This window comes from Pongo pygmaeus, chromosome 16 (genome assembly GCF_028885625.2).
Source record: "Pongo pygmaeus isolate AG05252 chromosome 16, NHGRI_mPonPyg2-v2.0_pri, whole genome shotgun sequence".
Taxonomy (NCBI): Eukaryota; Metazoa; Chordata; class Mammalia; order Primates; family Hominidae; genus Pongo; species Pongo pygmaeus.
The window spans coordinates 25,619,842-25,644,078 of record NC_072389.2 but is presented as its reverse complement, the minus strand read 5'-3'; the positions used below and the strand labels follow the sequence as shown (position 1 = coordinate 25,644,078).

Here is a 24,237-nt window from a genome sequence, read left to right as displayed (position 1 = left end):
CTAAATGAAAACAGGGCATATACAGGTGTTTATAATTTGGGGAGAGACAATTAATTTTCCTCTTCTGTTTTATCACAGTTTAGAGATAGCACAAAGCAAAAGAAATGAGGCAGAGTGCCTTTCTGTATCTTGAGCAAATGAACTGAAATTCTGCCAGTGTACAGAAAATGGCAGGCTCCCCAAAAGCAGCCTAAAATCTCCCTTCTGTTCTTACAGAGACTGTAAGACAATCTCACTGCTAAGTGCTCATGCACATTTACAGTTCCAGCAGGACTACGTCTTTCCATGGGCACCCGAGTATGAGAAACACCTATTTGCTTCCCAAGAATTTAATCAACTGGATTAAGCTGAATCCCATTATAAAGTGTCTCCTCTGGAGTAGAAAGTGTCTTTTATCTTACGGATCCAAATGTGAACGTCTCTCTGAATGACTGTGTGTAAGAACAAAGAAATAAAATTTTTAAAAAAATAGATGTTTGAGCCAGGCATGGTGGCACATGCCTGCACTCCCAGCTACTCCAGAGGCTGGGGTGGGAGGATGGCTTGGGCCCACCAGTTGGAGACCAGCCTGGGCAACATAGTGAGATGCCATCTCTACAAAATATTTTAAAAATTAGCCAGGCATGGTGGCATATGCCTGTAGTTCCAGCTACTTGGGAAGCTGAGGTTGGAGGATCGCTTGAGCCCAGGAGTTTGAGTCTAGCCTGGGCAACTTAGTGAGACCTGCCTCTAAAACAAACAAACAAATAAAAAAGAGAGAGATACGTTTGTTTTTCTGCAGAGTAAGAGTACCCAAAGAGTCATAAGTGACTCAAAGATGTAAAGGAAACTTTGCCTTATAAAAATGCTTATAACATTCAAGAAAATTCAGAGGGAATTGAAAATAAACTGAATGAATGTCAGAGCTGGTAGAAACTTGAAGTGACTTACTCCACTGGTTTGTTCTCACTGTATGAATTTTGTGATTGTGCTCTATTTGTGACAAGGGATAGATTTCCACTTACGGTAGTTATTAAATTCTTTTTGTGAATATGTTTATTTAAGTTGAGTAAACGCCCCCTTAAAGAAAAATCCTTTAGTAAATAACAGTGCAGGAATAACACAGATATGGCAAGAATAGTGATGGCAATATGGCTCCAGCTGCTATCCAAAGACACCGGCTTAAAGAGGCGATGGTTCTCAAAGTGGAGTGCGTACCATCATCTCCTGGAGGATGAGCCACACCCTGGGGTTTCTGACTCAGTAGGTCTGCGGTGGAGCCTGAGAATCTGTATCTCTAGTTAGTTCCCAGGAGATGCTGATGCTGCAGGTCCAGGAAGCCCACTGTGAGAATCACCTGCTGCAGGATCATCATCATGTGGTCTTTTGCCTCAACCCTGGCCCTGGGAGGAACTAGCTGGTGAACTGGGGAGATTCACTTGTACTTTCTTTCTGTGGCACTATTCAGTCTTCTCTCCATTTCCAGGGACATAAACTTCTTCTTGGGCCTGGGCTGCCCAGGGCTTCCCATAAAAGTGCCTGCCCTGTTGTTTCAGGGGGAGCCTAAATTACAGAAGAGAGACATCTGCCTGCATATTCACAGCAACCTGGCACTGACTGAAGAGCCCTCCTTCATATACCTGTAGTTTAAAGGAGAAAGGCCAGTTTCTGACTCTAAGTAAATTGATATGCCGTAGGCTTCAAGGATTGAGATGTGGAGCTAGGCTGGGCTGGAGAAGGATTTATTCTAGCTCTTCAAACAAGACCATACCTGAGCCTGCATACCCTGATCTGGTCCCAGGTATAGTAGGAGGTTTATATAGTAGGGGAGGCAAAGGGCAAAGTCATTTAGAGCATGACTCTGATATCAAGCAGACCTGGCACCAGATCCTAGCTGCACTGTTTACTAGCTGAAAAACATACTACTGTATGCTCTTTACACTTTCTAAGGGTCAGTTTGTTCATGCATAAGACAGGAATAAGAGACCTTCCTTAGAGTTTTCTTGAAGAATAAATGTGATTATGAGCATCTAACCCATGGTTTGACACATGGTAAACACCTAGTACCACTGCCTGGTACTCTAAGGGGAAGCTTCAACATAAATCCCTATTCTAGTAAATCATGGTTCCTGGGTTGCATGCATTTATTCTTTGATTTAAAAGGTTAGTTCAGAAAAAGAGAATTATTTTGACAGTAGCTCTGGTTGCCTTCTCATTTGCTCCTGAGAGTTGCCAGTTCTCCATATCAAATGGACAATAATCTTCCACTGGAGCATGAAAGATGCTGCTTTTCTGGCATGTGTGTAGAGCCCTGGATTACACTTGTCCCCAAACCTTCCTCAACTGACTATGAAAACCTTGAACAAGGCCAAGCACGGTGGCTCACGCCTGTAATCCCAGCACTTTGGGAGGCCAAGGTAGGTAGATCATCTGAGGTTGGGAGATCGAGACCAGCCCAGCCAACATGGAGAAACCCTGTCTTTACTAAAAATACAAAAAATTAGCCAGGCATGGTAGCAGGCACCTGTAATTCCAGCTACTTAGGAGGCGGAGGCACAAGAATCACTTAAACCTGGGAGGCGGAGGTTGCAGTGAGCCAAGATTTGGCTATGGCACTCCAGCCTGGGCGACAGAATGAGACTCTGTCTCAAAAAAAAAAAAAAGACCTTGAACTAAGCAGACAATAAGCAGGGCTTTCCCCTTTACCACTTAGTAGGGACCCTTTCTCTTTTTAATAAGCTTATACTCTTGCACCTGAGGAGAGAAAAGTTGTAAATCTAACGTTAGAACCAACACACCCATTGACTCAACCTGGCTGGGCAAGTCACTCCTTCTTTCTGCTTCTCCGATTTTTCATAGAAAATTAAAAATAATACATACATTAAGGCAATCAAGAAGAGAAATGCAGTAACACAGGCAAGCAAGTTTGTTTATGGTTTTTTTTTTTCCTTTGGCTAAAAGTAAAAGGTGTTTTCCAAATCCATTTTGCACCTGTCTTCAAGAATAAAGGCAAATGCATCTTCTTCATTAACACCATTGCATTCAGGCTGCTGAGTAAGGTGCTGTGTGATGAGACATCTCTAATCACCACACCAATTTTAAAATCAGCTTCAAAAATGAAAATGTGAAATTTGTCTAACTCTGAGCTCTAAATATTCATGAACAAAGCCTGGACCTCACCTCCTCCACACCTCACAGTGCACGGAAAGAAGTCAGTTTGTCTCCACTGATGACTGATGGGCTGGTAAAAGAACTGAACCATTATTTTTAATAATAATATATTTAAGCACATCCTTTTGAAAAATTCTTCTAGAAGCACAACTGCAAGAACTCAACTTAAGTGTACAAATATATGGTGTTTAAACAGTCTAGTATCTAATTAAAAGGAAATGGGGGGTAGGCATGGTGGCTCACACCTGTAATCTCAGCACTTTGGGAGGCCAAGACAGGTAGATCACTTGAGGTCAGGAGTTCAAGACCAGCCTTGCCAACATGGTGAAACCCCATCTCTATTAAAAATACAAAAATTAGCCCAGCATGGTGCCACATGCCTGTACTCCCAGCTACTCAGGAGGCTAAGGTGGGAGAATTTCTTGAACCACTGCCTCAAAAAAAAAAAAAAAAGAAATAGGGCACCAATGAGGTAATATATATGTTAATTAGTTCCATTTAGCCATTCCACAATATATACATATTTCAAAACATCATGTTATACACTATAAATATATACAATTTTTGTCAATTAAAAATGCTAGGAAAAGATTAATGTGGCCAGGCACAGTGGCTCACACCTATAATCCCAGCACTTTGGGAGGCCGAGGTGGGTAGATCATCTGAGGTCAGGAGTTTGAGACCAGCCTGGCCAACATGGCAAAACCTGGTCTCTACTAAAAAATACAAAAATTAGCTGGGTGTGGTGGCATGTGCCTGTAGTCCCAGCTACTCAGGAGGCTGAGGCAGGAGAATAGATCGAACCCATAAGGCAGAGGTTGCAGTGAGCTGAGATCGCACCATTGCACTCCAGCCTGGGCAACAAGAAGGAAACTCCATCTAAAAGAAAAAAAAAAGTAAAAGAAAAAATTAATGTGTTAGAAAAACCAGGCCAGGCACAGTGGCTCAGCCTGTAATCCTAGCACTTTGGGAGTTCAAGGCAGGAGGATCACTTGAGGCCACAAGTTTGAAATCAGTCTGGTCAACATAGTGAGATCCTATCTCTCCAATAGACAAAGTTTAAAATTAGCCAGGTGTGGTGGCATGCACCTGTAGTCCCAGCTATAGCTATTGGGGATGCTGAGGCAGGAGGACACCTCGAGTGCAGGAGTTTGAGGCTACAGTGAACCATGATCACACCACTGCACTCCAGTCTGGGAAACAAAGCAAGACTCTGTCTCAAAAAAACATGAAAATGAAAAAGAAAAATCTCTAAAAAATGCAATTGGAAAAAAAAAACAAGAAATACAATTGGGATAAAAAATTTTAACAATAAAAATTAATACAGTGGGTTGGGTGTGGTGGCTGATGCCTGTAATCCCAGCACTTTGGGAAGCTGAGGCAGGCAGGTCCCTTGAGGTCAGGAGCTCAAGACCAGCCTGGCCAACATGGTGAAATGCTGGCTCCACTAAAAATACAAAAATTAGCTGGGTGTGGTGGCACATGCCTGTAATGCAAGCTACTTGGGAAGCTGAGGCAGGAGAATCGCTTGAACCCAGGAGGCGGAGGTTGCAATGACCGAGATCACACCATTGCACTCCAGCCTGGGCAACAGAGTGAGACTGCATCTCAAAAAATAAAATAAAACAAAACAAAATAAAATAAAATAAAATAAAATAAAATAAAATAAAATAAAATAAAAGTAGTATTATAAAAGGTATTTCATATGAGAAATGCTACATTTAGTGGAAGAAACAGCTTATCAAAATAATACAGTTTAAAGGGAATTTTAATAAAGTATCAATAAATCTGCTATAATATTTCTTTAAAAAATAGAGATAATAGACAAATAGAATGATGAAGAGACAATATTTAATGATATAATTGCTTAGAATTTCCTAGATTTTAAGAAAGACAGAAGTCTCTGTTTCAAAATGCTCATTGAGTTCTAGACATTTTAAAAAATAAAACAAAAAGCATAAAGAAAAATCCTAAAAGTTATCATAAACAAAAATATGACTACCTAGAAAAATGTGAAAAATCAGATTAACATCACATTTCTCACAAGAAATATTGGATTCAAGAAAACAAAGTCAAGTCCTCAAAGTGATGAGGGACAAGAATATTGAATCTGGAATTCTATAACCAAGTTATTAATCAGTAATCAGTTATCAGTTATCCTCCTATAATCAAATGACCAATCATTAATCAATGAAATAAATATATTTTCCAACACAAAATGATTCTGAAACTTTAACACTTAGAGATATTCACTGGAAAAAAAGAAAAAAAACTACTAAAGAATGTACCTAAGAACTAATATAAATACAGAAGTAGTGAGATGTAAGAAGCAATAATGATTAAATAAATCAGTAAAGCTTACAAGAGAATCTAAACAAGGATTGATTTCAAAATAGTGGTTTTATGTATTTAATTACAAAATGACATAAAAACTCCAGACACAAGATATGTGTGTAGGGAAGGGGAGGCAGGGTTATGGTAATGGAGTGGGGAGAGCACAGGTATTACAGAGATAGGATACACTGCTAAAAGGAGCTTTGTTTCTGTTCCCAACCCAGAACCCTAGAAAGTTCTATCATAGGAAAAAGTAAACTGGAAACAGGACAACCTTCAAAGGGTATAAAGCCCTGGTTCAAGTTATTTCAATTCCTTGTTAGATAAAGATCACCTGTTGCTAACCTAGCTGTCTTCCAGAAGCAAAAATAAGACAGCTAAAATCATCCAGTTGGAAGAGTGTTACACTGAAGATCTAGAAGCAAAAATTATCCAATAATAATTTTTAAAGGGGATTTTAACAAACAGTATCAATAAATCTACTACAATCTCAAATTATATCCACAACCTTTCTTCCATAATATACAGCACAAACTTTAAAAGTAACTAAGAATAGAAAAAACAAAATTTAATGACAACCCAAAAAAGTGAAAAAAAATAGACATTATAAACATAATGACAGGAAATCCAGATATTGGTATTAACTGATGAAAATATAAAAACTTAAGTACACCATTATTACCTCCTACAACCCTGGCCTTGGCTTCAGTCTTGTTTCCCCGCAGGAGGGGCCTAGCAACACCTTATGCTATTCCTATGATTATAACACAAGTATTGGAACACTTTGCCTCGGGCACTGTTTTTCAGAGAACTTGGAACAAGATTAAAATGTTCAAGAAATCAAATTATAAGATGGGGAATTTCACTGGAAACAAGCTATAACTAAAATGGAAATTCTAGGAATAAAAGATGCAATGATTTAAATCAATATCTCAATGGACGAACTTAAAAGTGGATTAAAATAGACTTTGGCAAGTATTTTATAAAGAGCCAGATAGTAAATATTTTAGGTTTTCAGGCTGCATGGTTTCTGTTGCAACTATTCAATTCTGCTAGTATAGTGCAAAAGTAGCCATTGACAATGTGTAAACAGATAGGGGTGGCTGTTCTGATAAAACTTTATTTACAAAAACAATGATGGCCTGCTGGTCGTAATCTGCTGATCCCTGAATTAGACACACCTGAGCAGAGGATCAGTAAAATGACAGTAAAAAGAAAGTGGAAATTAGACAAATTGGATACAGGTAAAGGTAGAATTACAGTCCTTACAGTCCCAGAAATACATAACAAAGAGCTTGGGAGAGAAGTTAATCTGAAGAGATAATAAATGAGAATCTGTCAAAAGTGATGGTGGATCTCAAGCCACAGATTCATGAGACACCTGGACTTCAAGCTGAAGAAAGGCACTAATTACACCATAGCCCAATTGATGAAAACTCAAAACAAAGGGAACGCACTTAAAAGCAGATGAAGAAAAAGGACAAATTACCTTCTAAGGAACAAAAAGAAGACTGATAGCTGACTTCTCCACAGAATAAACTGAAGTCAGAAGACAATAGGGAGATATCCTCAAAGTGCTGAAAGAAACGTTTTATAATCACAGAAGGGTCAATTCACTAGGAAGATGCGATGATTCTAAATGTGAACATACCTAACAACCTAGCCTCCAAATAGATAAGGCACAATGCACAGTCACGGGGTAGTTTTAGCACATCTCTCATGATAGAATAAGCAGACAAAAATCAGGAAGGCTATAATTTGGAATAACACAATTACTAAACATGACCTAATTGACATACATAGAACATTGTATCCAACAACAGAAGACTACACATCACATTCTCCCAAACTTTGTTATATTCTGAGCCACAAACCAAGTTTTATAAATTTTGAAATATTGAAATAATATGGAGTATGTTCTTTGACCACAGTAGAATTAAGCTATAAAAATAAATTTTAAAATGATTACTGGAAAATTCCCTCATGGTTGGATGTTATACTTCCAAATAATCCACAAGTCAAAGAATATGTAATTACAAAACTTACAAAGTAATTTAACTGAATGATGAAGGAAAACATTTCATATCAAAATTATTAAATTAAATATAAGGTATGCATTGAGAGAAATTTTTAGACTTAAATGTATATGTTTTAGGGAGAAAAGATGAAAATTAATGATTTCATAATCCATCTCAAGAAGTTTAGGAAAAAAACAGCCTATGGGATCTAAAGAGGTAAGAGTGGACATAATAAAGATAGGAGCAGACATTAATGATAAGGAAAGAAAACTAGAGTAAAACAGTTATGAACCCAAAAGTTGTTTCTGTGAAATGTCTAATAAAATTGATAACCCTCTGATGTGACTGAGCAAGTAGAAGAGTAGGCACAAATAGTCAATATCAGGAATGAGAAAGAGGACATACTACAGGTTGTTCAGAAAGTGAACGAACAATAAGAGGATGCTATGAAAAGTATGCCAATAACTTTTTAAAAGTTATTTGAAATAGGCAAATTCATTGAAACTAAATGGACATAAGAAATAAGAAAATCTAAAGAATCTGTATCTTTCAAAGACATTAAATGCATAATTCTAAATATTTCCTGGTGCACACTGCCAAACATTTAAAGAAAGAAAATGGCACCAATCGTATGCAAACTATTGCAGAGAATAAGAGGAAACACTTCTAAACTTGTTTTATAAAAGCAGAATAAAATGCCAAGACCTGAAAAAGGCATTCCAAGAAAACAAACAAGCAAACCCTTTCTTGCACGTAGGTACCAAAACGACAACAAAAACCTTAAGTGAAATAATTTAAAATCACATCCAGTGATATATAAAAGGATACACCTTTTAACAAACAATAATTAATATTAACAATAAATTCTTTTTTTTTTTTTTAAATGGAGTCTCGCTCTGTCACCCAGGCTGGAGTGCAGTGGCGCAATCTTGGCCCACTGCAACCTCCACCTTTCAGGCTGAAGCGATTCTCCTGCCTCAGCCTCCCAAGTGGCTGGGACTACAGGCCCATGCCACTACACCTGGCTAATTTTTTGTATTTTAGTACAGACAGAGTTTGACCGTGTTAGCCAGGCTGGTCTCGATCTCCTGACCTCATGATCCGCCTGCCTCAGCCTCCAAAAGTGCTGGGATTACAGGGGTGAGCCACCACGCCTGGCAACTAACAATAAATTCTAATCGAAAAGAACAATGACTAGGTAGGTTTATCACAGGAAGAAACAGTTGGTTTAACATTTGAAAAATCAATGTCATTTATTACATTAAAAAGGAAAAAGGAGAAAACCATGTGATCATCTCTAAAGATGCAGAAAATGCATTTGATAAAGCTCTGTGCTTGTACATAATGAAGCAAACTAGAAAAAGAAAAATATTCTTTCACCAAATAAAATATCTATAAAAAATGTTATAGTAAAAACCATATATAATGGTGAATTATAGGGAACTTTTCTCCTGAAGTGAAATGCATAACAAGGACAGCTGCCATCTTCATTATTTGCAGATGTCACAATTGTGTATGTATACAATCCAAAAGAATTCACAAACTATTAGTATTAATACATGAATATAGTAAGAATATAATGTCAATACACAAAAATCAATATTTCCACACCCCAGAAACAAATAGAAACTGAAAAAAATACCATTTATAGTAACACCAAAATAACCAACACCTGAAAATAAATTTAATAAAAGATATTAAAGACATAGAGTAAAAATTATGAACATTACTGAGAGAAATTTTAAAAGAACTAAAAAATGTATGGATATGCCATATTGATGAATTGAAAGACTTAGTATTGGAAAATGTCAATTTTCCTTAAATTGACATACAGATCCAATGCAGTTCCAATCAAAATCCAGCAGATTTTTAAAAACAGACAAGCTGATTTCAACGATATAAGAATGCAGTGTCAAGGAAAGCAAAGATAATCTGCAAGAACAAAGCTGAAACTTACACTTCCAGATATCAAGACTTATTTTAATGCTACAGTAGATATATCACAATGGTTTTGGCACAAATAAACAAACAGATCAATGAAACAAAGTAGGGTCCATAAATACATTGTTATTACCAGACTTCAGAGAAATAGGCAACAGATCATTCCTCACCTAATGGCTCTAGGTCAATTAAACAGTCATATAGAAAAAATATTGATTCTATTATACCTCACAATGTATACAAACTAATTTCTAGATGGATTATAGCCTTTGGTGTGAAAGGAAAAACATTAAGGCTTCCAAACACAAACATAGAAGAATATCTGAAGGGCTGGGCATGTATTCCCAGGACTTTGGGAGACCAAGGTGGGAGAAATGCTTGAGCTCAGAAGTTTGAGACCAGCCTGGGCAACACAGCTGGATCCTGTTACTACAAAAAAAAAAATTTTTTTTTTTTAATTTGGCCAGGCACAGTGGCTCACACCTGTAATCCCAGCAGTTTGGGAGGCTGAGGTGGGTGGATCACTTGAGGTCAGGAGTTCAAGACCAGCCTGGCCAAAAGGGTGAAACCCTGTCTCTACTAAAAATACAAAACACTTGCTGGGTATGGTGGCATACACCTGTAATCCCAGTTACACAAGAGGCTGAGGCAGGAGAATAGCTTGAACCCAGGAGGTGGAGGTTGCAGTGAGGTGAGATCATGCCACTGCACTCCAGTCTGGGCGACAGAGCGAGACTCAAATAAATAAATAAATAAATAAATATCCAGGCATGGTGGCGTGCACATGTAGTCCCAACTACTTGGAAGGCTGAGGTGAGAGAATCACTTGAGCCCAGGAGGTCAAAGCTGCAGTAAGTCATGATTGTGCTACTGAACCCCAGCCTGGGCAACACAGCAAGACCGCATCTCAAAAAAAAAAAAAAAAAAAAAAAAAAAAAACCACGAACAAACAAAAACAAAAAGAAGAATTTCTTCATAATTCTGGATGAGGCAGATTTCTCAACCAGAATACAAATAGCACTAAGTAAAATGTTAAAGACCGATAAACTACACTACAGTAAAATTCAGAACTTCTGTATAGGGAAACTGATAGCCCTAAATACATTCAATGGAGAAAAAAATGGAAATAGAATGAATTAAGAATTCAGCTCTAGCAGCTGAAAATATAACACCAAAATAAATCCAGACAAAGATAAAAGAAATAAAAACTTATATAAATAGAAATGTAAAAAAACCTCTGCATTAATGAACAAAACAAAAATCTAGTCGTTAGATGTCTCAGAGACAATGTTTGGATGGTCTGAACAAAACAACAACTATGCAAGGAACCAATAAACGAGTTTAGGAATGAAAGAGACATTGTTATAGGTAAAGAGGAGACTGTTTTTAACAATAAGGGAATACCATGATTACATTTGAAGAGCTAAGTTTCAAAAATGAGATGAATTGGATACTTCTCTAGAAAAATGTAAATTTCAAAATTGGCTAAAATAATAAGCCTAAGAGAAACATAAATGGTTTCTAAGTCTTCTCCATTACCACCGAAAAGAAAAATAAGAAAAGAAAAAAAAAAAGAAAGAGAAAAGGCATTAAGCTAGATGTGTTACAGAAAGAGAAATCCTTAGCATAGTAGACACATTCCATTCCCTACCAGCATCCATTTCTCCTTTCCATTCTACAGACACTCAATTTTGTTCATGTTCATTCCTCCCTCCTGTGTCTTACATGTACATCCTGATTGTTTTTTTTTTTTTTTTTTTTTTTTGAGATGGAGTCTCGCTCTGTCACCCAGCCAGAGTGCAGTTGTGCAATCTCGGCTCACTGCAACCTCCGCCTCCTGGGTTCAAGTGATTCTCCTGCCTCAGCCTCCCAAGTAGCTGGGATTACAGGCGCCTGCCACCATGCCCAGCTAATTTTTGTATATTAGTAGAGACGGGGTTTCACCATATTGGCCAGGATGGTCTCGTTCTCCTGATCTCGGGATCTGCCTGCCTCAGCCTCCCAAAGTGCTGGGATTACAGGCGTGAGCCACCGCACATCCTGATTGTTCTAAGTGAATCACCATGCTCACATTTACCTTGCTAGTGGCAGGACCAATGAGTGTTCTGCTCAGATACACAACTGCAAAGGGTGTCACTGGCCAACAGCCCCAGTTCTGGGTCAAGCTTCCCATGGGATTCTCCTAGCCAGTGACTAAGCACAGCAAGGGTATTGAAGGCAGAGCCATTCTTGGGAGACACTGGAGGCCTATGATGAATGACATTGGCTCAGGGTTTCCTCTCCAGCTTTGCTGAATTCTCCTAGAACCTACTGCATTTAAGATGCTTGCATCCAACCTTCCTTCCTTCCCTCTCTCCTTCACTCATGGTCAGATTTTCAGTGCAATCTGATGGCTCTCTAAGCATCACCCTGCTTTCTCTCCCTCTTTTTTCTCACAGGCATTTCCTAAATAAGTTTCTTGCACTTCTCATCCTGCCTTGCATTTGATTCTTAGAGGACCCAGATGAACACAGCAGTGGATGGTATAGAGTGGGCACGTGACCCAATTCTTGTCGATGAGAGGTGGTAAAAGGTCTACTGTGGAGTTTCTGAGGTTTCCTCGCTGAGAAGGTCCACAAGAAAGAAAACGGCCCACTGGGCTTCCGGGGATCACATCATCTTGTCCACATGTGACACCTGGATCAGTGCCTTTTACTTCCAGTGCAGGGCAAATATACAGCAACTGACTCAAATCCATGCACGATATCCTCAAACGGGCCCTAATTGCTGCCAGTGGGCACACTCTCTTTCCCCTAGTCCCTCGACACTGCCATTGTTGTCTTGCTGCACGTTCTCGGTGGTGTGGCTGGGACCCCATCCAATCCTTGGCTGGCTTAGAGCTCTGCACTAGGGAGACCATCGGCTTTATTGTTCATGCCAGGATGGCTCTGAGAGTGAAAGGAGGAGCTACTAACAATTCAGCTGGGGTCACAGGCACAAACTGGGCCTTTTCTGAACAAAATAGAACCCATAGTCTCTCTACCTACACCTCTCTGCTGAAGGGTCATTTTGCCACCACCTTGTCACCCCCTGGCCAGTCAAGAGTACATTAAATTTTCTAGATGTCTTCCATTACCACTCAGGAACTGAAGGAGACTCCGGGGAGCTAAACCCAGACTCAACCTGTGACTGAACATTTCAGGGCACTAATTCCACCTTCACTCTCGTGCGGCTTCTCTGGGTTGCTGATGGAGGTGGGATTTCTGTGAGGTGCTTTCCTCTGGGAGCTCTGCCTGGGAAGGGAGCAAAAGCTCCTTTTCTGCTTTTGGCTCTCCCTGAAAGCCTCCCTGCCCTGGAGAGCGACCACCATCATGAAACATGACTCGCTGCCCGCTTCCTTTGTCCTGGCACCAGGAGAGGGAGAAGGCTTTCCACATCCTGGCTGGACATGCCCTGTGTGCACATCCTCCTGAGGACACTAGACTGAGGCGCAGCCTTGCTGGAGAAAGGAGCAACCTCTCCATGTTACAGAAGATGTGCTATGGGTTAGGACCCCAGGCTTGGCCCTGGAAATGTTGTGGAGACTAAATCAATTTGGAAAATCTTCATCTCTCTCCACTAAGGGTGGCTTTCAAAACAAAAGACTAAGCTAAAAATAATAATAACCCTACTTTAATCATGAAAAGATGAACATGAATGCTTTCTCCTGCACTCCAGCTAATTACTCACCTGCCATACCACTGCTGTCAAGTCCGCAGGGCAAACAGCTCTGCTGACAAAGGAGATGGTGAAGTACAGAGAATGGCAAAAGTGAAATGCACATTGACATTTGCAAAAGTGTATTAGCACTGTTTGATGAGGAAAATGAGTTTTATAATAAAAGTATGTGGCCAGGCATGGTGGCTCACACCTCTAATCCAGCTCTTTAGGAGGCTGAGGCGGGAGGGTTCTTGAGCTCAGGAGTTCAAGGCCAGCCTGGGTAACATAGTGAGACTCTGTCTCTACAAAAAAATTAAAAATTAGCTGGCTGTGGGGTTGTGTGCCTGTAGTCCCAGGTAGTTGGGAGGCTGAGGCCAGAGGATTACTTGCAGCCTGTACTTGGCCTGGGTGACAGAGCAAGACCCTATCTCAAAAACAAACAAACAAAAAAGGTCAATGGTATTCAAATTCAACTACTTGACTTGGCCACTTCAAAAGAATTTCCAAAATTTATGAAATAGATTTTTATATAAAACTATTCATAGTATGTCTACATTTATACATGTATCTTAGCTGTGAATGCTGGTAATTACTAAAGCAGTATATGAATTGCTTTAACCAAGAAATTTCCTTCAACAGACCACATTACAGTAAAATATGCAATATTCTAAAAGTTTCTGCCTTTGGAATGGACGACAAATGCTTAGGATGAGACAGAATCCCAATGATTGTAAGGCATGAGGAAATAGGTAAATTTTCTTTTCTGCTGGCACTGTTATGGGTTGAATTGTGTGCCCCCAAAACAACATGTTGAAAGCCTAGCCCACCGTAGCCCACAGTATCTCAGAATACTATCTTATTTGGAAATACAGTCTTTGCCAATGTAGTTAGGGTAAGGTAACTGGGAGGACTTAATCCATTATGAGTGGTGTCCTTATAAAAAGGGGAAATTTGGACTGGCCAGGTGTGGTGGCTCATGCCTGTAACTCCAGTACTTTGGGAGGCAGAGATGGGTGGATAGCTTGAGCCTAGGAGTTCAAGACCAGCCTGGCCAACATGGCGAAACCCCATCTCTGCTAAAAATATAAAAATTAGCCCAGCAGGGTGGCGTGTGCATGTAGTCTCAGCTACTAAGGAGGCTGAGGCAGAAGAGTTGCTTGAACCCAGGAAGCAGAGGTTACAGTGAGCCGAGATTGTGCCACTGCGCTTCAGCCTAGGTGACATAGTGAGTCTCTGTCTCAAAAAAAAAAAAAAAAAAAAAAGGCATGGGAGAAATTGAGAAATTTGGACCCAGAGCCAGACACGCACAGAGGGAAGATGATGCCTGAAGTCTAAGAATTGAGGTGAGAGGCGTAAGACAGCTTCTCCCTCACAGCCCTCAGAAGAAACTGATCCTGCCAACACCCTGATTTTGGACTTTCGGGCTCCAGAACTGTGGGACAATAAATTCGGCTGTTTAGGCCACTCAGCTATGGTACTCACTAACAACAGTCTTGTGAAGCTAATACAGGCACTGACTCTAAAACTGTGTCTTGCAGAGTTTTGAAACACCTGTGAATGTGTAAATGTAGCCTCGATCTGCACCGCATTGCAAGCCTCCAATGTGTTCTTTGAGAGAACGAAGACAGGCAGTTTCAAATCCTCTATCCCCACATAAGGTAAATATACTATCATAACTCCCCACAAAGAAAAGAGGCTAATGAGTTGACAGCATAAAAGATATCTAGAGCTGAGGAAACTGAAGACAGAGATTGTACAACTGGGGACTAGTAGAAAAGCAATCAGAAAACATTTTCCTGAAGAAACACAAAATATGAGAGTGGAAAAAACATGAATCCCTAAGAAGACAACTGGCTGAAAAAGGAAGATTTCAGAGCCCAAAGAAGAGAAACGTTTTCTTCTCCCTGAAGATATATATATATTTTAAAAGATGAGAAAAGCTACCAATAGTAGTTAAAAATTAACCATGGAAAGATGTCTTTATCCAAGTAATTTAATTTTATTTTTTTAGATATCCTCATGGGAATATACTTAAAATTGATATTCACAAACATCTACTCATAGATGCAAATATTCAGTAAATTCTCACTGAATGAATAGCGTCTATCTCGCTGTCAATCAATGAAGCACATGGCATCAGCTACTGTACTTAGCCGAGACTCACTACTGCTACCTGGTGGCAACATGCGCATATTGAAGAAGCAGGGCCCTAATGCAAAATACCCCTTAGTGCTATAACAAGGGTCATCCATGAAAAACAGGTCATTGAGGGCTGGGCATGGTGGCTCACACCTGTAATCCCAGCAATTTGGGAGGCTGAGGCAGGAGGATTGCTTGAGGTCACGAGTTCAAAACCAGACTGGGCAATATAGTGAGGCCCTGTAGCTACATACAAATAAAAAAAAAATGAAAAAAGGGAAACAGGATTTTCGGGAAAACAAGCATATACAATGAGAAATCCACTGGAAGAAGGAGATGTGCAATTTTCAAGAATGGTCCAACCATGAAAATATAGCTTCTTAAAGAGTAGAAAAAAGAAATTTTTTTCTCATTGGTACAGTGAGATGCTAAGCTGCAAAATCTGAGCAACAATACCTATAAGACCACCTAACATCCCATTGATGTCTACATATGTCACTCTTTATGTAAGAATACAGCAGTGTTCAACAGTACAGTTATCAAAAGCCCATGAAGTAGGTCTACTACATGAACTGTAGCAAAGCGTGTGCCTCCACCTGGCTCAGTGCACCCACAGCTGTGCTAAATGAGCACTGAATATGCAGGGCTGGTAGTCACCGCCTCATCCTCTCTCAGGCGGAAGCCAGGTCTTCCGTTTATAGACTAGCTTCTGTTGGTTGACTGGAATGGAAAGAGATACAATGAAACACAGGGACATAGGGCTGACTGTCATCAGTGACCTCACAGGCACTTTTAACCTCCCACTCAAAGTACAGCCATAACTTGATTGTGTGACGGGCCAGGAGGAGATGAATGGAAGCAAAGAGTTCCTTATCTTAGCAACAACACAGGCTGGGAAATACTACAATGTTTGGAACCAAAAAAAAAAAAAAAAAAAAAAACAAAGGAACTGATGGAAAAGGATACTTCCTAGAAACCCACATTATTTGGACAAGCTCCCAAGTCAGGAAAAAAACAACATCAGAGCCATTCTGACTTCATCATAAGCGTCTCCAATTTTGCCACATTCTCCCCCACTAAGTACACCACATCCATGAGGGACAATTGCCGTAGGTATGAAAATGAGGCTCCATTTATGCATGAGTCAGACAGTTGTATGTAACACCCTCTTTGATAAACGTATTTTTCAAAACACCTTTTCAGTCTGGAGAGATCAAAAGCTTTCCAGGAGTTGAAGTCAAAGTCCAGAACTGTTTATTAAATCTGAGAGAGTCAGAACTCAGAGACAGGAACATAGAGGACTGAATATGAATGCAGACAGTGTACACCGAACATGCTGTTAAAATGTACTCTATTGGCTGGGCGCGGTAACTCACGTCTGTAATCCCAGCTCTTTGGGAGACCAAGGCAGGTGGATCATTTGAGATCAGGAGTTGGAGACCAGCCTGACCAACATGGTGAAACCCCATCCCTACTAAAAATTAAAAAAAAAAAATTAGCCAGGTATGGTGGTGCATGCCTGTAATCCCAGCTACTCAGGAGGAGGCTGCAGTGAGCTGAGATCGTGCCACTGCACTCCATCCTGGGTGACAGAGTGAGACTCCATCACACACACACACACACACACACACACACATTTTCTTTTAAATGTACTCTATTAAAAGGTGAATACATAATTCGGACAAGAAGGTGTAAAGTAATTTTTAATTATGCACGTGATATGTGAATTCATTCTTCCATTTACTTTTTATTATTTATTTTTTAATTATTTTTTTTTGAGACGGAATCTTGCTCTGCTGCCCAGGCTGGAATGCAGTGGTGCGATCTTGGCTCACTGCAACCTCCGCCTCCTGGGTTCAAGTGATTCTCCTGCCTCAGCCCCCCGAGTAGCTAGGATTACAGGTGCGCACCACCACACCCGGCTACTTTTGTATTTTTAGTAGAGACAGGGTTTCGTCATGTTGGACAGGCTGGTCTCGAACTCCTGACCTCAGGTGATCCACCCGCCTTGGCCTCCCTAAGTGCTGGGATTATAGGCATGAACCACCACACCCAGCCACATTCTTCCTTTTAAACATTATTTTAAGAATTAGATATTATAAAATGTTATCCCCTCTAAAATAGTCACTGTTTTTTTTAGTGTTTCCATTTTGAAATGTATCCTTCCAAATTATTTTTAAAAATATACATATACATATATGTGTGTGTACATACAAACTCATAGAAATATGCAGTTTACATGTGTTTTTATAAATGGTATCAATAAACAATATATTGTTAAGATCTACTGATGCTGATACTGTAACCAAACAGTATCTTGAAATACTAATCTTTGTGGGTACTTTCATCATTTCATCATTGTATTAATATCTCCTATTCAGTCAAGGACCTCCAAGTTGACTTGAGAAGAATACAGATTCTCTGAGTAGTAATTAAAAGAGAACAAAAAGTGTGTGTGTGTGTGTCTGTGTGTGTGTGTGTCTGTGTGTGTGTGTGTGTGTGTGTGTGTGTGGTGTATATTTTCTACTTGAGAATCACATAGGAAGGCCCTAAGGAGGGCAAGAAAATAGAATTTATGCCATAACAATAGACCAGAGAGACTTTAAAAAAAAAGGTAATTATGGCTTCCCCAAAACCTTTCATAATATGACTGCCTAAGAAGACTACTGGATCAATGCTTTAAGGATGTGACACAGAAGTCAGAAACATAACTGTCTGTGGCGGCTAGGCAGATGATATAAATGCCCAGATCAGGATGAATGGCAACCAACCACTTACGCCTTTAGTGTTAGGGACACAATACATAGTGGTGTGGACCACGGCAGACCCGAGACTGGAAGGCAGCTGTTCCCCAGTTACAGTCACTTATTGCTATTGTAAAATGCAAGCTCTTCCCATTTTTACAGAGAAGCAGAAGAAAAAAAAAAAAAACCTGATCTTCTGATGTAAAAATCTCTCAATTTTTAAGTGTTGATTATTCAAAATCCAAAGTTTCAGAAACAAAACAATACACTGTGCAGGCCAACACTTGGCAGGTCCCACTGCAGGCTGAATTTGTATCTCAGGGATTGGGATGAGTTAGCAACTCTCATCTACCTCCGTGCATGCTCCTCTGATGACACAACTGATGTCTCAGTGAAACATTCCGTGACAAATTAATATGTAGAACAGAGACAGCTTTTTAAAGCTAAAGGGTTTTTTTCATACAGAAAACTATAACTGGTAATTGGGGCTATTTTTTAGCTTCCATTTACATTTTGGAATGGGTTTCTGAAACAGGATAAGGCAAAACCACACACTGAACTATCTTTTTCATTTCTTAGGCATTTTCAAATTTATCAGAAGAGTATCTAACTGTGTCACCTTGGAAATATATTGGCCACTATACTTCATGTCCTCTGAATGAGGGAAGATGCCCCAGCAGCATCCAGAAAGGGGACATAGGCTCATGGTTCCAGAGAAGAAGAGTTCTTCTGAAGGTATCTTGTGACAAGTATCTGTCATAGAACATCTGGGGAAGCAAATCCTGATCTTGAATCAGCCCACTGCAAGACTGCATGTTCTAAGGGCTGAAGGTTGAAGTAAAGATGCCTTAAGGATAACCATCTTAAAGGAGGGTAAGAAATGAGCCCCTGTTGTCTCTGCTCTCCTTTGCAAGAAGACATGCAGCGGCACAATACTGGTTTAGGATATGGTGCATTTAACCATCGGCCATTTTCACCAAACTCTATCTGAAACTGAACACAGCTACTCGGGAGGTTGAGGCAGAAGGATCACTTGGGCCCAAGAGTTCAAGGCTATGATTGCAGCCACTGCACCAGCCTGAGCAACACAGGGAGACCCTGTTTCTTAAACCAGCAAACAAACTGAACAAAGCAACCAGAGATTATAAATACAGAATCAATCCTTCCCCCATAAAAGTGAAGTTTGTTCTTTAACTGTCAGGGTTAGGAGCAGAAATTTAAGAGTGCTGAACAATTTTTAAGAATGGACTGCCAATATGGAAATATTGATGACACATGCTCTGTATAAAAAACAATGATTGATGACCTCTTGCTAAACAAACTTATTGTTTTAAAAATCAAGATGTTCTGGGATTCAGGTACATGAAGTTTATGAAGAAGATCATCCTACCTTGAAGATGAAATCAGCCATCAGAGGTCCTGGAATCTTAAAAGTTTGCCTTTCGGAGCCCTCTGAAATTCCACTGTTGTGTTTGCTATGACAAAGACTCCGGGGCTGTTAAAGCTGTGTTCTCCTTTGCTTCCTTGAAGTGTTTTTGATTCAATAACTAAAATTAAAATATACGATTCAAATAAGAAACAATCTTAAAGGCATTTTATTACAAAAGACATTTTAGCAAGCACAATGTCAGTATATGATATCAAAACAATGTCAAAATAGCCACTCAGTTTACAAACATTAATTGATATTGGTGGAATAGATATATCAGATTTTTAATTGCCCATAAAAAAGGAGCTAACAAGGGTGGCAGACCCAAATAGTTCTACTTAATTCTTTGGAGCCATTTCTAGCATAAGGGGAAAGAGAAAACTTTTCTTTCTTTATATGTTTTCATGATTTAGCTAATACTCAAAGTAAAGCTATGTTCACTCATTTTATTTCTTGTTCAAAAGATCTTATGCCTACTCTTTTAGACAAAAATCACAGCAAATTTCAAATTTGCTTTTTATCAAACAAAACTTTTCATTTTGAAATAATTCTAGATTAACAGGAAGTTGCAAAAATAGTATAGAGAGGTCCTTTGTAAACTTCATTCCCTTTTGTCTAATGTTTACATGTTACAAAAGCATAGTTGAATATCAAAACCAGGAAATTGCCACTGGTACAATATGTGCATAGAGTTCAATGCCATTTTATCACCCACCACCACAGTCAAAATACAGAACCACTGCATTGCCACAAAGACCTCCCTTGTGCATGAAACCCCTTTATTCAAATTTGCTTTCACATGAACAAAAGTGCTTTTAAGATTTCCTACAGAAAAAAATGTTGGCTTATCACAGTTTAAACAAAAAAGCATTTCTACTTCATTTAAATTTCTGTCTTTCCTCCCTCTTTCTTTTCTTTCTTTTATTTTCTAAGTGTCACCATACTTAGTAGATCTGGTTTCACGTTGACAGAGGCAATAAAAAATGTATATACAGCTAGGTTCTGGGGCACCTGCGTTTCTGGCCCTGTATTTTTCTCTAACTTTCTGCCTTGGGTTTTCATTGCCTCATATCTAAAATGAGGAGTCAGAGCAGACAATCTCTCAGGTCCAACTCTATTCTAAAACCCACACTTGATTCAGTGATATCATACCAGTCTTTAACAATCTCAAACAAAGAACACAGAAGAACCAAAACTCCGTTGAGGGTCAAAAATGGAAAGCTGATAAAATGCGACAAAATAGTCTGGCATTAGGGAGCTTCCATCCATAGCCTGCTGGGCTTTGATTGTTTTCATTTGCTGGATTTTTCTCTGTCACTGGAGCAGCTGCAGGAATTCAAGTGCCCTGGGCAGACTGCGTAACAGGCATTAGGAGACATCCCTGATCATCCCTGACAGGCAGGCTGGGAACTTTTCTGGGAAAATTCAAAGGCTGGACATGAGCTACTTGATCTGGAGGAGTCACTAGCGGTCGAAGAATAATGCTGGCTACTTTTAGGCACACAAAACCCCAACCACTTTGGCCCTGATCTCCATGACCGCAATAGATTTTTGGAAATTGTGAGATTAAATTCATTTCCTAGTTCCAATGAAGACATAAAACTGAGTGTTACAAAGTGAGTTGTCAGTAAAAATGAAATGGGGAACTGGAGATAGTAAGTGGGCCCTACGGTGGATGTCTCTAAAGTCAATGAGAAAAACAAAACGATGAGCATTAAGAGCATTAAGGCAATATCAAGACGCAAAATGAAGTGGGACATAACGCATCCTCACAGAAGGCATGCAAAATACAAGTTTCTAGACACTGATTTAGCCTGAAATGACTTGATTAAATTCAAGTAGCATGCAATGGATTCGCGGCTGTGTTGGGGTAGTAATTGCTTTCCCACTGTGCTAACCTTCTGGACCACAGTGTTCCGAGTTGCAGATCGGGATACAGAGTTGGGGCAGGGGGTGTAAAAATCTGGGAAGGTAATCTGGGAGGAAGGGAGGACCAGTTGCTATGATATCCATTCCCTAAACCAAAGGCCAGCATTTTTGTTAACTTGGTTTTGATATTTTGTTTTTAATACAGAATCTAGCCACTATTTTAACAGTGTCTAAGAGTCTCAGTGACACGGATATAAAAACACAAGTAGCAAAAACAATTTTCAAGTTCACATAAATTACCCAAACCACTCTGCTTTCCACTAAATGGTACGCTTATTGTAAAATATTTTTAATTTGAGTATTTCAAAAGGCTTCTGGTTATCTAAAGCACAAACACTGGTTGCCTATCTAGGAGGCAGAAAGCAGGTGTTTTGACCTCAATTGTGTAAATGGGTAAGCAGAGTCAAAGGTGGGTGAAGAAAGACTGGTAAACTGATTTGGTGAATGTAGAGTTTATGGACGCAAACAATTCTGATAATCTGGATTAACAAAGCCATTGTGCCAAATCCACGGCAAGGTGGAGGCCGATGCAATTCTTTAAAATTGTCATTTTTATTGGTGGCAAACTTGCTTCTCCTTTGTGCTGGTGCCTCTTAAATGACAAAAAAAGGAGTTTGTGGTGTTTCAATCAACAATTCAGATGATGTATTGACTTATGGATACCTTTAAGTTTTTATTAATTTCCACCATTTCCCTATATTTACTGCAGCCCCATGTTGTTCACAATGTGTGATTCATGGCTAGTGAGAGCTGCATGCACAAGCCCTTTGGTTCTCAGAGGTTTCACTGACCCTCTGTGGTTTCCGCAGCAAGGTGGTTAGTGTGTAGGAGACCCCAGGAAGCTTATAAACATCCCCACCAGAATTAAGGGAAGAGAGTGTGAGCCTTCTTTCCTGCTGCCCACGGCCCAACTTCTTTCTCCTCTCCAGACTTAATATTGAGGGGAGGGAGGGAAGTGTTGAGGAAGATATGATAGGTAGTCTCAAAAAGAGTAAAAATTAGAAATCAAGACTTTCTTGTATCCCCAAATCTTCACAACTCAGGTCTCTAGTGATGCCTTTAAATATTTTAATCCACTACTAGTTATTTATAAAAGAAATTATGCCTAGAAAATGATGAATGCTTCTAATTGCTTCTAGTTGAAGGATTTGCATTGAGAAGTATCAGTTCAGGCTTCTTTCAAAAAAGGCAGGGTCATGGTAACCATCCCCAAGAGGTCTTCCTAAATTCTAAAGGCCACGAAAGTACTGTCAGGTAAACGTGGAATGAGTGTTTAGCATGGCTAACATAGTTATAAATACATCAAACTTATATGTACAGTAGAGCTGTATTTATATAGTATATGCTAATTTAATTCATGTCAATTTCCTTTGATTGGTCATTAGGTACTGTATCCATGCTTATATTTATACATCTCTATATATGGTCCTTAGATAGGACTTAAAGGGAAAATATTCTTCCAATCGAATTGGAGGTTTTTGGTTTATGACCTCTTGGCTTCTTAAGTTTATTGCTAGTCAAACACATTTAATGCTAAGGTTTTGCTACAATAAAACCTGTTTTGCAGGGATCTGCTTATTGCTTCCATTTTTGAAGGGATGCACTCCTGGAAAATTTGGGGCTGGGTGCTCCCCATAATGCTGTGGCCAGGCTTGGGACAGGACTGGAAATTCAGGATCTGAACAAACACCTCTAGGCAGTATGTCAGATGGATATTCTGTAATGAAAATTCACTCCACAGCAAAGAGACTGATATTAATGTTGCTAGGTATTTTCAGTTCTTAGTAATGCAGTCTTTTGGATAGTTATAGTTAATGTGGATGTTAAAAGAATGATTTATTACTGCAAAATAATCTTCATTTCAGAAATATCTCTTTTACAAATAAAAATTAAGAAAAAAGTTGTATAAATCCAGGAAATAAAACCACTTCTATATTTAGATATTCAGAAATGTTAACTAAGTCCTTTGTAAATGAAGCCAGTTCTATTCATCAGCAAAGAAGGATAACTTTCAGAAATACTTCTACTGCCAATTGTGAGATTGTTCAGAAAGGAAAATAGTCCAAGCAACAGATTTGTCACTCTTGGAGAAATGGGAACACTTTTGAGCCCTGTTCTTGGATGAGCGCCAGTCTTGAATATAAAGTTATGTTGAATATGCCAGAACATATACACATAAACGAATTTTTGCCTCAAAGTGTTTACCTTTACTTATTCTGTTTACTGTTTACTTATTTTGTTTTTACAATTTATAAAACTATTTTTGGAGCTGAATTTTGGGGAATGGCCTTTAATATCATGAGAATATCAAGACCATTTACTGCATTTTTAAGCATCTTTTCCATGTATAATTTGCATGCCATAAACTTTGCCTTGTTAAAATGCATAATTTAATGGTTTCAGTGTATTCCCAGAGTGAAACCATCACCATCATCTATTTATTGTTTCAAACTCGCAGTATTCTGGGAAACCAGTGTCGGCCTTCAGGGACCCCTAGATGGGAAGTTGTGATGTGCTAGCAGCAAGGCTTGTTCTGATCAGCCATATTCACTGATAAGGTTTTGTATTTTAAAGTTTGTTTTGTTTTGGTTTTTTTGTCCCACTTTGCTGAAATCTCCAGAACACTCCCAAATCTTAATTTACTCTCCATGTATTATTATTATTTTAGAGACATGGTCTTCCTGTGTCACTCAGGCTGGAGTGGCAGATTGCAGTGGTGCAATTAGAGCTCACTGCAACCTTGAACTCCTAGGCTCAAGGAGGATCTTGGACTACACGCCTGCAGTAGCCAAGCTACTCCTTGGACTACCTCAGCCTCTTGAGTAGCTTGGACTACAGGCATGCGCCACTATGCCTAGCTAATTTTTTTTAAATT

At 39.3% G+C, this 24,237-nt stretch overlaps 1 pseudogene; it reads right to left on the bottom strand.

The window, feature by feature from the left end:
* The window catches only part of LOC134738205 (putative HERC2-like protein 3), a 137,095-nt pseudogene that overhangs the window by 9,422 nt on the left and 103,436 nt on the right, over positions 1-24,237 (bottom strand).